Below are 13,511 nucleotides of genomic sequence, written 5' to 3' on the forward strand. Positions count from 1 at the left end.
ATCTTACCACAATGTCTCAGGTTTGGTGTATGTGGTCTGGGCCCAGACACACATAGCAGGCTTCATGTCCATCTGTGAGCGACATAATCTTGCCGCAGGCACACGGCTAAGTGGTGGCAGCTGAATATCTGGCCATGTTTAGCAGTTGCCATGTATCCAGATAAATACTTATCCAGATAACTGACTATGTGGTGAGCAGAAAATGGACGTTTCATGGAGGTGCAACTTATTCAGTTAACATACAGCCCGATACTGTAAAACCGCGGGAGAGCGGACGAACGCCCGCTCTCCCGGCGCATGCACCGGCCCTTGGCCAGTGCGAGCGATCCAGTATGCAAATTAGGCGACGCGGTGCAAATGAGGAAAAGGAGGCACTAGGGACACTAGCGCGTCCCTAGCGCCTCCTTTTGGCCTGGAGCGGCAGCTGTCAGGGGGTTTGACAGCCGACGCTCAATTTTGCCGGCGTCGGTTCTCGAGCCCGCTGACAGCCACAGGCTCGGAAACCGGACGCCGGCAAAATTGAGCGTCCGGTTTTCGGCCCGACAGCCGCGGGCCAAATTCAAATTTTTATTTTTATTTTTTTTACTTTTTTTTACTTTTCGGGACCTCCGACTTAATATCGCTATGATATTAAGTCGGAGGGTGCACAGAAAAGCAGTTTTTACTGCTTTTCTGTGCACTTTCCTGGAGCCGGAAGAAATTAGCGCCGACCTTTGGGTCGGCGCTAATTTCTGAAAGTAAAATGTGCGGCTTGGCTGCACATTTTACTTACTGTATCCCGCGCGCATACCTAATAGGGCCATCAACATGCATTTGCATGTTGAGGGCGCTATTAGGTGCCGCGGGTGGGCCGCGTGTTTTCCTCCCCTTACTGGATAAGGGGTAAGGGAAAACATGCGTCCAGAGCTAGCTAACAGTGCGCTCCGATGGAGCACACTGTACTGTATCGACCTGTTAGCTGGATAAGCAGCAATATTCAAACTTATCCAGCAATGCTAACCAGCTAAGGCCTGGATTCACCATTCTATTGCAGAATGGTGAAGCCAGCAAAAACGGGGGGTGGGGGGCGAAGAGGGGGCGGGCATGCAAAAGCTGGCAGCCTTCGCACTACTGCGGTGTTTTTGCTGCTGGCTTTCGCACCCAATAGCACCACTGTGAAAGGTGGTGCTTTTGGGTGTGCTACTGGCGACAATAACGTTACTAACCTTATCGCCGGCAGCGAAGACACCGCCGAGTCAGCCTCCTCGCCACCCCGACTCCTCCCCTCGCCGCCCCGACTCTGCCCCCAGCATGCTATCACATGCGATAAGCCTTTGAAAATGACCCCCTAAGTTGTCTACGGCCGGCGCAAAATGGCGCCGTCCGTAGACAACACGATTCGACTGCAGGAGGTCGTTCCGGACCCCCGCTGGACTTTTGGCAAGTCTTGTGGGGGTCAGGAGGCCCCCCCAAGCTGGCCAAAAGTCCTTGGGGGTCCAGCGGGGGTCCGGGAGCGATCTCCTGCCGCGAATCGTTTTTCCGTACGGAAAAACCAAAGGTAGCGCCGGCGCCATTTCTACAAGCACCGGAGGTCCGAGAGTAAAAGATCACACCGGGACCCTTCCTCTGGACCCCAGGTAATTTAAGGCATTTTGAGGGGGTTCGGGAGGGTGGGGGATTTATTTTAAAGGGTCGGGGTGGGTTTTAGGGTTGTTTTAGTGTGCCGGTTTTCCCGCCCTCCCCCTTCCCCCTTCCCCCGATTTACGATTTTTTGACGATAAATCGGGGGAATTGTTATTGTATCGCGGCTCTAACGATTTTTGACGATTTAAAATATATCGGACGATATTTTAAATCGTCAAAAAACGATTCACATCCCTAATATGATGAGCTCAAAGCAGAGCTTTATCGAATCAGACAGATCCTATGCCATAACAGTCCATTTCATGGCTTCTGGCTCCTTCCAAACTAAAGTCAGCACTATAGGGGGAATGTCCCAAGTCACATTTTCCAAGTGATTACATCAGATGCTGCAAGCTATAAGCAGCTAGGTTCACACTTCCATCAACGTCACCATGCAGAGTCAAGACTGGCAGACTCTGAAGAGGGGTTTCTATGCCATGGCACAGTTCTCCCTTGTCTGTGATTGACCGCACCTATGAGGCTCTTATCCCACCATGTCAGATGGAAGAGTTGTACCGTAACTGAAAGTTTTTCACTCTCTCAATAAGCAAGTAGTGTGTGATGCACAAATGTGCATCCTCAGTATGGTACTGAGGTACCCAGGAGCCACCCATGATGACAATACCCTGTGGCAAATTAACTTTTTATGAACTTTGAGAATGGGAGGTATGGGGATGACTTGCTATTAAGAATCTTATCAGCTTCTTTCATTCCAATATCTGTCTTTCACTGCTTTGAAAAGATTTTAAATTTGATGCATAGCAAGACAGGAAACCAGTAACTTGAGATCAGTATTCAATAATTGTTACAAGAAAATTAATTTTATATTATGCTTATTATTCATTGTGATTTCAAATTATTTTTGTATTCCTGCAGAGTTGGGTAGAGACAACAGGACATTTTCTACAAGCCTTGTATTTATGGGTTAATGTTTTTGTAATGCCTGCTTTTAAGTGAAAACCACTTTAGAACTATTCAATTGATTGAACATCTCAACAGTGCTGTATCTTGGCCCCTTTCCAAAAGGAAGGAGTAATCCTTCTCTCCCTACTTATATTTTAATTTTGCAATGAGAACTCTGCATGGATGCACAGTGTAGGTATGCATGTGCCTGTGATATTAAAAGATAAAATACAAAAAACAAATCTACATGTACAAAAGCATGACATAGAGCTTCTGTATATTTACATTGTATTTGTATTGTTAGATTGATGTGCTTTTGCAAAGCTGACACTATTTTCATATCAGCTTCAGCTGCATTTACCTGATGACTCTGTTGGACGTTAGAACAGAGTTATGCAATTAAGTTAATGCAGCAATATCTAACTATGTTTACTTAATAATAGTATAACAGAGTTCCATTTATCCATAATGGTCAAGACCAAGGCTAGCCATTTTGGATAATATATTTTTCCAGATAATGGGAATTATTTTTATATGTTAAAAAAAGAAACAGAGAAACAATGGCTGTTCAAAGAAAAAATATTTATTAAGAACCAAGCAATAAACAAGGAGGTTGATATTCAGCGCCACTTAGCTAGATAAATAGGGACTTAAAGAGTTAGCTGGCTAAGTGGAGGACGGGGCAGGAGAGTAATAGGAAGGAGCTATTTATCCAGCTAATATATAGGCTAATTTACTAAGCTGTGATAAGTGAATAACACATGAAATAATCTTTTTATCACATACAGGCCGATACAGTACAGAATGCACTGTTAGCCCAGGTTTGGATGTGCGTTTTCGACGCGCTAGCTTTACCCCTTATACAGTAAGGGGTAATAGCGCGTCGAAAACGCATGTCCAACCCCTCGAAACTAATAGCACCCTCAACATGCAAATGCATGTTGATGGCCCTATTAATTATTCCCGCGCGATACAGAAGTAAAATGTGCAGCCAAGCTGCACATTTTACTTTCAGAAATGAACGCCTGCCCAAAGGCTGGCGTTAATTTCTGCCGGCACCAGGGAAGTGTACAGAAAAGCAGAAAAAACTGCTTTTCTGTACACCCTCCGACTTAATATCATAGCGATATTAAGTCGGAGGCCCGAAAAGTAAAAAAAAAGTAAAAATTAAAAAAAAAAAAATTAAAAATTGGCACGCAGCCCATGGGTCGGAAGACAGATGCTCAATTATGCCGCTGTGCATTTTCCGAACCCGTGGCTGTCAGAGGGTTTGAGAACCGACGCTAGTAAAATTGAGCGTCGGCTGTCAAACCCGCTGACAGCCGCCGCTCCTGTCAAAAAGGAGGCGCTAGGGACACGCTAGGGCGCTCCGCCTGCTCTCCCGCGCGTCTTTCTGTATTGGCTTTGATAGTAATCACATATCACAGTGATATTGCACAATATTTGTAATAGGGATCATCTGCAGAAGGAGAAGTCATTGCGTCAGAAAGCTCTTGAAAGTTGGGACCTGGGGTATTAGGCTGGTCATTGCTAACATATGGTGTCAGTGTTATGGTAGACTGCTGTGCACAATCACTTGATGCCTTTCTGAATAACTCCATCAATGTCATCTGCTTCATACAAATAGGCTGCTCTTTTATAAGCTTTTCCCATAGCCTGACCATCTGCAGGATTTCCTGCTGGGTAATAGATTTCTGCTCCAGGAAGCATATCATAATGCATATATCCTCATCCATTGGCTGCATCTTCTGTGATTGCTCTTCCTCATCCTCACTGTTGTTAGTGTTGTCTGGGATTCTCAACAATATCAATAATTTAAGAGTCAGTGAGATTTTGCTAAACTGCTACATTATTGTTGCAGTCAATCCAATTAGCTACCTCATTCTTGAATTCAGAAACCATGTTATTTATCAAGAAGGGGGCTCCCAACCTTTTTGTGAACATGGACCTCTTTTCAAACTCCAAAGTTTTCATGGACCCCACATGTTTCTCTTTTATTTTTACCTGCAGTAATATGTTGTATATAAAAATGTATTATGAATGACAAAGAAATAATTATATGCAACCCAGACTCATTCATAATCTATAACACTTATTAAATAATGCTTACTGATATAAACAGAAAACCTATAATTGCAAAGCACAGTAGTAAATGTGCAAGAATGTACTCATATTCAATAACTTGTGGTGTAACTAGAGGCAGGCACACAGCTGGAGCAGTCTGGATCTGGACCGACTGAAGGGAATAGATTTGTGGAAGATGAGAGAGAGAGAGAGACTGGCAGGGTGAGAGAGAAAAACAGACTGGTGGAGATGGGTTAGTGGAGGGAAAGAGAGAGACTGACCAGGATGGATTGGAGGAGGAGGAATAAAGAGAGGCAGACTGGCAAGAAAGGGAGTAGTAGAAATGGACTGGCGGAGAGAGAGAAAAATACTGCTGGGGATGGACTGGTGGAGAGAGACTGGTGGGATGGCCTGATGGAGAGATAGAGAGAGATTGGTATGAGATTCGTTGGGAAATAGAGAGAAAAAGACTGGTGGGGATGTCTGGTGGAGGGAGACAGAAAGAGACAGGCTGTCCGGGATGGACTGGTGGAAAGAGATTGAGAGATAGCAACTGGTGAGGATACACTGGTGGAGGGAGAGACAAGTAGGGAGGAACGTGTGGAGGGAGAGCAACTGGCAGGGCTGGACTAATGAAGAGAGAGAGGAGGACTGGTTGGGATGGACTGTGGAGGAAAGTCGGTGAGAGACTGGTGGGGAAAGGGGAAGGAGGGATGTTTGAGACAGGCCCACATCACTAAAAGGGAGATGTGAAGAGAGGTTTGGTGCACATATTTCCCTCCCAACCTCTGCTGCCCCAGCAAGCTTTTTTTTCAAATATTATGATGATTTTTTAAGAAAATCACCTGTGACAGGGAAACACATCCTGTTAGTTTGATCTTGTCGGGTGTCCAATGGCTCTTTCCACAGCTGCCTGTTACCTAATTCCATACATACAGAGTCAAGACAACCCCATTCATAAAGCAAGAGGCATTGCTCCAAAAATTTTGCACCATTGTTGCAGGGTGTTGTTCATCCATGTCAGTGGGCTCTCCAGACAGAAGAACCTTTTAAGTAACAAAAAAAAAAAATCCTGGCCAATCTCAACCATCTAGTAAAACTGCCATTCAAATTATTCAAGAGCATCAATGAAAAATTCTTCCTGATAAGAGTGGGGACAAATCCCAATATAAAACCTGCATCTCAGATTCTACAATACTCTGTGTTCACAGAAACTCCCCAACAAAGGATGCAGACCAAACAAGGACATTTCCCCTTACCACTTACCATAAAAACATAATATTCTAATTCTGATGACACCGCAGTAACAGCAACACACACTCCCTCCGCTAACAGGAATATTGTATAATATAAAATCCTGTAAAAGAAATGTACTCAGAGCCTATAGAAAGCCTGTCATACCATAACATGCTAACTGCCAGAGTCAAGCAATAAGTACCTTAATCATGAAAAGGCAGCACTTGTTGGGTTTGTGGACCTTTCAGCTGGCTTGAGAGCTGTTGGAACTACCAAGGGAAGGCCCTCGGAAGGTGCTTGTAGCCGGTAGGCAGTGCAGGACCAGGATACCAGACTGAACCTTTACCTTTACCAGCCCTCGTTCCCCGCAGGTTGAGCCCTTGGGTGCTGGGGCCGGCAGGACCTGAGCGAATGCTTCTTGGTGGAGGGAGTCCAATAAATAGCCCGAGTCTGGGCTGGCAGATATCTGGAAGAACAGATGGTCCAAGAGTCGAGGCAGGCAGCAGTGTAGCTCTTCGATAAACCAGGCCAGGAGTCGGGGCAGGCTGAAGATCAAGCAGGAACTTGAAAACACACCAGAAGTCGGGATGAGCAGAGACAGGAGAAACAATATACCCAGCCGGATCAGTACCACAGAGACAATCTGAAGACAAGGGCTGGAAGCAGAGCGAGGACCACAGGAGCAGGAACACAGGAACTGGAACAAACAGGAACTGGTACTGAAGCAGGATCAAGCAGGAGCTGTAACGGATACATGAACTGGCAACTGGCACTCACAGAAGCTGACCTGTTGCCAAGGCAGGGAAGCCTGAACTGGCTTTAAATAAGCCTCTGCTGGTGACGGAGTCCCCAGCAGAGTTCAGCGGCGTCTCCCTCATGGAGAGAACACCGCGGCAAGGCCCCAGAGCGGCCTGATCCGGTGCGCCGAAGACAGCGGGGAGTGCCAGCGAGCAGGGGTTAGGGAAGGGAGGCCCGACCCTGCGGCAAGGCCCCAGCACAGCCTGATCCGGTGTGCTGAAGACAGCAGGGAGCATCAGCGAGCAGGGGTAAGGGAAGGGAGGCCCGACCGCAGCTGCCCGCGGCCGGGTTTCACAACACAAATATTAACCAGTCTCTAAAACACCAATAGACTTCCTATTAGGAAAAAAGAACAAATTAGGCTGCTATAGATACCTATTTAGAAACTACATGCTAGCAGTTTACCTCACCTAAATCATATATGCAGAACACAGACAAGAAGTTCTCCAAATACAGAATTCAGGGTATAAATTCAAAAGTGCAAATAAAAACTGAACTGCGAAACTGCAAAGAGCCAGACTCCATATTCATTGCACAAATGGAAAAACAGAACAATTGTCATTCCTCATAAAACATCAAATAACACATTCAAGATATACAAAATATCAATAATAATAAAACCATACTAATAAAAGAATATTTCAAAAGAACTGACAAATACAACATCCAATAATTTAAATTATTTTTAAATTTCCCAATCAACTGTGAAATATTTCAAAACAGACATACAGATAACAGCCAACAATAAAACTAAAAAGGATTTAAAATTCCCCACTTTCCATACATGGAACCTTTTCATTTCCAATCACCCTGAAATTGCCATGAATTAGTAGGTTTGGGGAGAGGGATGCACAAACTTTCTCCTCTCATACATGCACATATCCACATATTCATTCTCACTCAAACTCACATGCTTCCCCTCTCTCTCACACATATACACACACGCACACATGCTCTCTCTCTCATACATACATGCTCTCATACATGCTTCCTCCCTCGCATATACACATGGTCTCTCTCACACACACACACACATACACTCCATCTCTCATATACAAAGGCTCTCTCTCTCTTTCACACTCACACACATACTACTCCCTCTCTCTCTCACTCACACACACACACACACACACACACACACACTTCCTCATATATACATGCTCTCTCACGCACATACATGCTCACACAAAGATATATGCGCCCTCTCACTCATATGCTTTCTCACAGATAGGCTTCCTCTCTCATACACACATACACACACACACACACACACACACACACACACACATATACATGCATACAAGTTCCCGCTTTCTAATTCACACAGGCATTTATGCTCATACACCCTCTCTCTCACCCAGGCCGCTTTCTCTTTGTTCTGGAATCTGCATATGGAGAAGGGTCCAGTGGTCTCCTTCTCACTCAGGCTGCCAGCGGGATCAGGTGAGCCTGAGGCCTTGCTGCCTCCTGCATTCCTTGACTGCCGGTGAGATGGGATGTGCTAGCGGCCATGTGGTCTTCATTCCTTGGCCGCCGCCAGCCTTTTTCAGTATTTAGCCGTCGGCAGATTTTTGTTGATCCATGTTATGGTTTAGCGGAGTTTGGGTGGATTCTTGGGTACTGTGGCAGATGACCGCGCCCACGGGGAGGAGCCCCGTGGGGAGCCACAGTACTAGGCTAGACTCAGGATGCACAAACACAGAGTTTTGTCTTTTATTGTACAGCTGATGTATACCACCAGAGGTGGCAGTAGTGAGGTGATCCAGAGGTAACAGTCCAGGGACCCTCGGCAGAGGGGACCCGTCTCACTAAGGGCCTCATTTTCCAAAGTATCGCAGGCCTGCGATACTTTAGAAAATTGCACTACTATGGGGCGGGGGGGCGGACAGCGGGGCGGTCCTGCGCTAGCCGGCAGCGATCGCACCGCCGCGGTGCGATCGCTGCCGGTATCGCACCCAATAACTACACCATAGAAGGTGTAGTTATTGGGCGCGAAATAGCGAGCGAGCGAGCGAGCGAAAACGGCCTTACCTTTCCGCTCTGCACACCGTCCTTGCGGAGTCGGCCCCGGTGACGCCCCCGACTCCTCCTCTTCCGGGGCTGACTCCGCCCCAATTTCGGTAGCGCAGGCCTGCACTACTACTCATTTTCGCTAGCTATTGCAGGCTTGCGCTAACAGCGCAAGCCTGCGATAGCTTTGGAAAATGAGGCCCTAAGTTGGTATAGGGAGATCCAGGTGAAGGTTTCCCAGCACGGCAAAGCTGTAGGTGAGCAACAAAGATAGGATTAGACACCTGGAAACGTCCAAACTGTTCTTTATTCAAATGGAGACAAATTTGATACAAGCGCCCGACTCAGGCCGAGTTTCGCCCCACTTGGGGCTGCCTCAGGGGCTGTATGTAGATTCGCTCTAAATAAAGACGTATTCTTTAAATACACTTCAGATGTTTCAAAATTAAGTTCTCAGTATCGGTATGCACTGTCTCCGTGCGGTGCATAAAAGCTTTTATGCACCGCACGGAGACAGTGCATACCGATACTGAGAACTTAATTTTGAAACATCTGAAGTGTATTTAAAGAATACGTCTTTATTTAGAGCGAATCTACATACAGCCCCTGAGGCAGCCCCAAGTGGGGCGAAACTCGGCCTGAGTCGGGCGCTTGTATCAAATTTGTCTCCATTTGAATAAAGAACAGTTTGGACGTTTCCAGGTGTCTAATCCTATCTTTGTTGCCCACACGGCTTTCTTAGACAAAGCTGTAGGTGAGACAGACTGAAAATTAGATTACTCACTAGATGGTACCTGTAAGGTTGGTGATTCCACCAGGCTGAAGTTGATGGTTCCAGGCACCAGGGCAGGGAGAGCAGGCCCTCAAGGAGTGAGTACCTGATCCCAGAAAGGCACCTGAAAGGAAAGCAGAGGGCCCCCAAGTATCGTGTACCCAGGTTAGAGAATACCCTGAAGGGCAAGAGAGAAATTCCAGCGGCAGCAGGGAAGCGGCAGAGTAGCTTAGACCAGCCGAGACCAATTCTTGCTAACTCAGGGGGTCATTTATCAAAATGCGATAAGGCATTTTCGCATGAGTTAAGGGCTTATTGCATGCGAAAAGCCCCCATTAACACATACGATCGCACCATATCATATGGTGCAATGCAAATTCAGAAAATAGGAGGAGTTAGGGGCGGAGAGTGGGCTGGGTTAGCCTGTCTGCAAACAGCTTTCTCACAGCCGTAACGCCGATTTTAACTACACTTCTTTGGATTGTGTTAGGCTGTGCGATAGCTGCCGTGACCATGCGGTAAGGTTTCATCTCATCTTGGAGTGAGTTTCCTCACTCCGAAGGCCAGCAAATCTTCACAAGAGACCACTGTTCTGTTCGTAGGTGTCACGTAGAATGTCAAAGTGGCCCCTAACCCCCTACACTCTTACCTAAACCCCACCTCGAGTTACAAGGTGGGCCTACCATAGGGATACAAATACCTGCCTATGGGCCATGACATTATGGCCAGGTGCTCTCTCTCTCTCTCTCTCTCTCTCTCTCTCTCTCTCTCTCTCCCTCCCTCCCTCCCTCCCTCCCTCCCCTGTGTGTCTAGGACCATTAAGGTTGAATGAAGGAAATACAACAGGTCTGGCACTTATCACAGAATCTGAAAATGGTATCACAATTTGTGCTAACTTAGCTCTTCGCACAGGTAATTAGTGCAAATTGTGATAAATGCTATATTAGCATAAAACATGTCCCTTTTGCTACCACATTTTGTTAAATCCACCCCTGAATGAGCTAGCAAACAAGTACAGGCTAAATACCCAGATGGCGTGACGTCACTTGAGGGTCGCCCCCCCCCCTGAGGTTCGCGCCATAGCTGGAATAAAGACTGAGTGGCACGTGCACACGCACCCTAGGAGGCTGTTGGGAGAGACATGGTGGGAGGCAACACCATAGCCATTCCGGGGACGCCGGAGAATGCGGCTTGCAGACACAGTGGTAGCCATCTTCCCAAGGCTTGCGGGAGGAGTCAAGAAAAAGGTGAGGCATTAGGGGTGAAACCGCCTGACCTTGACGGACGCAAGAATCCCTTGTTATGATCTAGCCTACCCCTAGAGGTCTGCATACCACGTGTTGGGAACCATTTCCTTAGGATATAGCATTAGGTCACAGATGTCAGACAATCTCTATGCAGAATTAAACCCTTGGAATTCAACATCATCTTGTTCCTTTTCTAGGAACATGACAGAGCACAGATTGTGCCACAAATTCTTCAGGATTTGAATCATGACAGCATTCTGAGCACTAGCAATGCCCCAAACAGCATTTTTCATGCAGTGATATTTACTAAATTTTTCATAGTTATCAGACCCTTTGAAGTTCATAAGCTTCTTATTTATTTTATTTTAAAGTTTCTTATACACCACATATACACACGGTGGTGGATCTAAGCGGTTAAAAAAACATACATAAAATCATCTTGAAAAAATATATAAAGGAAAAACCGTGAAAATATAACATATTAGCATTTTATGTTCTAGATAACTCCTTGATCCATCAGCTAAATAAGGAAGTTACAGTTGGATTGCCCATAGATGGCACAAACTTATGTATCATCAATATTTCTACAGCGAGATGAACTGAAGAAATCTTGTAATTTTTTAGGCTCCTGACTTGTCTGGAATATTTTCTGATATCAAACACAAAATAGTTACCAAACCAGTCCCTGGTGATAGTCACATTCATTTTCTATCTTTATTTCTAAATGAAAAAAACTTGGCCTTTTCAATCAAATTGGTCCTGACAAAGGCACACCTTCACTGTGGCAACCTGGGGACCACAAATTCTTCTGTGTAATTGGACTTTTCAGACAATGGATCTTCAGATAAAAGAAACTCTGCTGTAGCAGGCTCAATATTTCTCTGGCATCATCTCCTGCCAGTCTTCAACCCCTTCTTGTATTTTAACAAAAATGCTTCTGGCCTGGATCTAATTCTAATTCTTAAATCCCGCCCTTTCTATTTTCCAGGACCGCCTGAATTTGCTTACATCAAATGAAAATACATTTTCATAAACACAACATAGTAACATTTTAATTCATAAATACATGTGCAATTTTAAAATATTAAAAAGGAAACAAATGACAACAGAAGGACATAAGAAACATTATTTTCAATAAAGCCTTTCATACTAGCTATGTGCAGCCAATCTGTTTTTTCCCTTAAAACTAAAGAAAAAGCCACATTATCTAATCTGGAATTCAGTTTGGGAGGGTAATTTTCAATAGTGTGTATAACTTACCATATACATGCATAAGCAGCTGTGCCTAAAGTTATACCTGTGTTTTTATAATCTGCACAGTATGTTTCAACATGTGAACATTGTTTTGCAGGGATCCATGTAGTTTGTACACCTATTTTTAAATGTAAGCATATCTATATGCACAAAAAAATTGTAACGTTTGTGCAATAATTCTTTATTCATAGAGGAAGGAACTTTAAAAAGTTTGCTACTGTTTGCATTTGGGCTCGAACAGAGGCCAATATTCATTGCTATTTGTCTAGCTAAGCTCAGCCAGACAAACATCAATATTTGAAAACCTTATCATGCTGACCAGCCCCAAGTTAGACGGTTACCGTTTTATCTGGCTAAAATATCTGGTTAACTCAGGGGCAAGACATGAGGACTCTGGAGCAGAGTTGCTGTTCCATGCATTCACCACCTTTTCTGGAAAGAAATATTTCTTAGTTTACTTCCTTTCACCCTAATCCCATGACCCCCTCATTCCAGAGCCTCTTTTTTATTGAAAGAGACCTGCCTTCTGAACATTGATACCTCTCAGGGATTTAAAGGTCTGTATCATCTCTCTTATTCTGCCTTTCCTATAGGGTGTACATATTTATATCTTTAAATCTGTCCTTTATACTTTAAAACAAAGACCATTGATGATATTAGTAGCTATCTGGTTTATATCTTTTTGAATTTGGGATCTCCAGAATTGTACATAGCTTTCCAAATGAGGTCTTACTAGGTACTCATATAGGAGAACTATAGCCTTTTTTCTGCTGACCATTCCTTTCCATATGTACTCAAGCATCTTTCTGATATTTTCTATCAACTTATGTTCCTCTTTGACCAGCTTAAGATCATTAGATATGATAACCCCCGGATCCCACGTTTGGTTTGTGCATTGAAGAATTTCACCCTCTATCCTCTACCACTCCCTTGATGTTTTTCAGCCCAGATGCATGACCCTGCATTTTTTAGTTTAAGTCTTAGAGGCCATATCACTGACCATTTTATCTAGATCAAGCTTTGCTAGATTCCGTCTCATGTTTTCCACACCGTCCTGGTTGTTTACCCTGTTGCTGATTGTGGTATCATCCAAAAAAAATGCAAACCTTTCCCACTAGTTATTCTACAATATCTCTTATGAAAATGTTGAAAAGAACCAATCCGAGGACCACCCCCTGCAGCACACCACTAGTAGCATCCCTTTCCTCTAAGTGAACTCCATTTGCCACTCCCTTTCTCACCTCCCACTCAACCAGTTAGAGCCCATGGTGAGGGAGCTCAGTTTATTTATGTCACCTATGTGTAACCCTTTGGAGGTCTGTGCAGAACCCTGCCTGTTGAGGCAGCCTCCAATAAAAAGAAAAAGTAAAGCTTTTATTGCCATGCGGCAATGCCCTACCCCCATCCCAAAACCTTTCCACTTTCAATTAATATTTCCCCCTATTCTACTCCCCCAAGAGCTTCCTACCATCTGCCCCAGACCCTTCCATACTTTATAACAATACCCTTGTGACTAGAGTCCCACCTCCAGACCACCCCATGCCATGAGAACAAAGCTCTGGTGT

This window comes from Rhinatrema bivittatum, chromosome 2, assembly GCF_901001135.1.
Source record: "Rhinatrema bivittatum chromosome 2, aRhiBiv1.1, whole genome shotgun sequence".
In the NCBI taxonomy this organism is placed as follows: Eukaryota; Metazoa; Chordata; class Amphibia; order Gymnophiona; family Rhinatrematidae; genus Rhinatrema; species Rhinatrema bivittatum.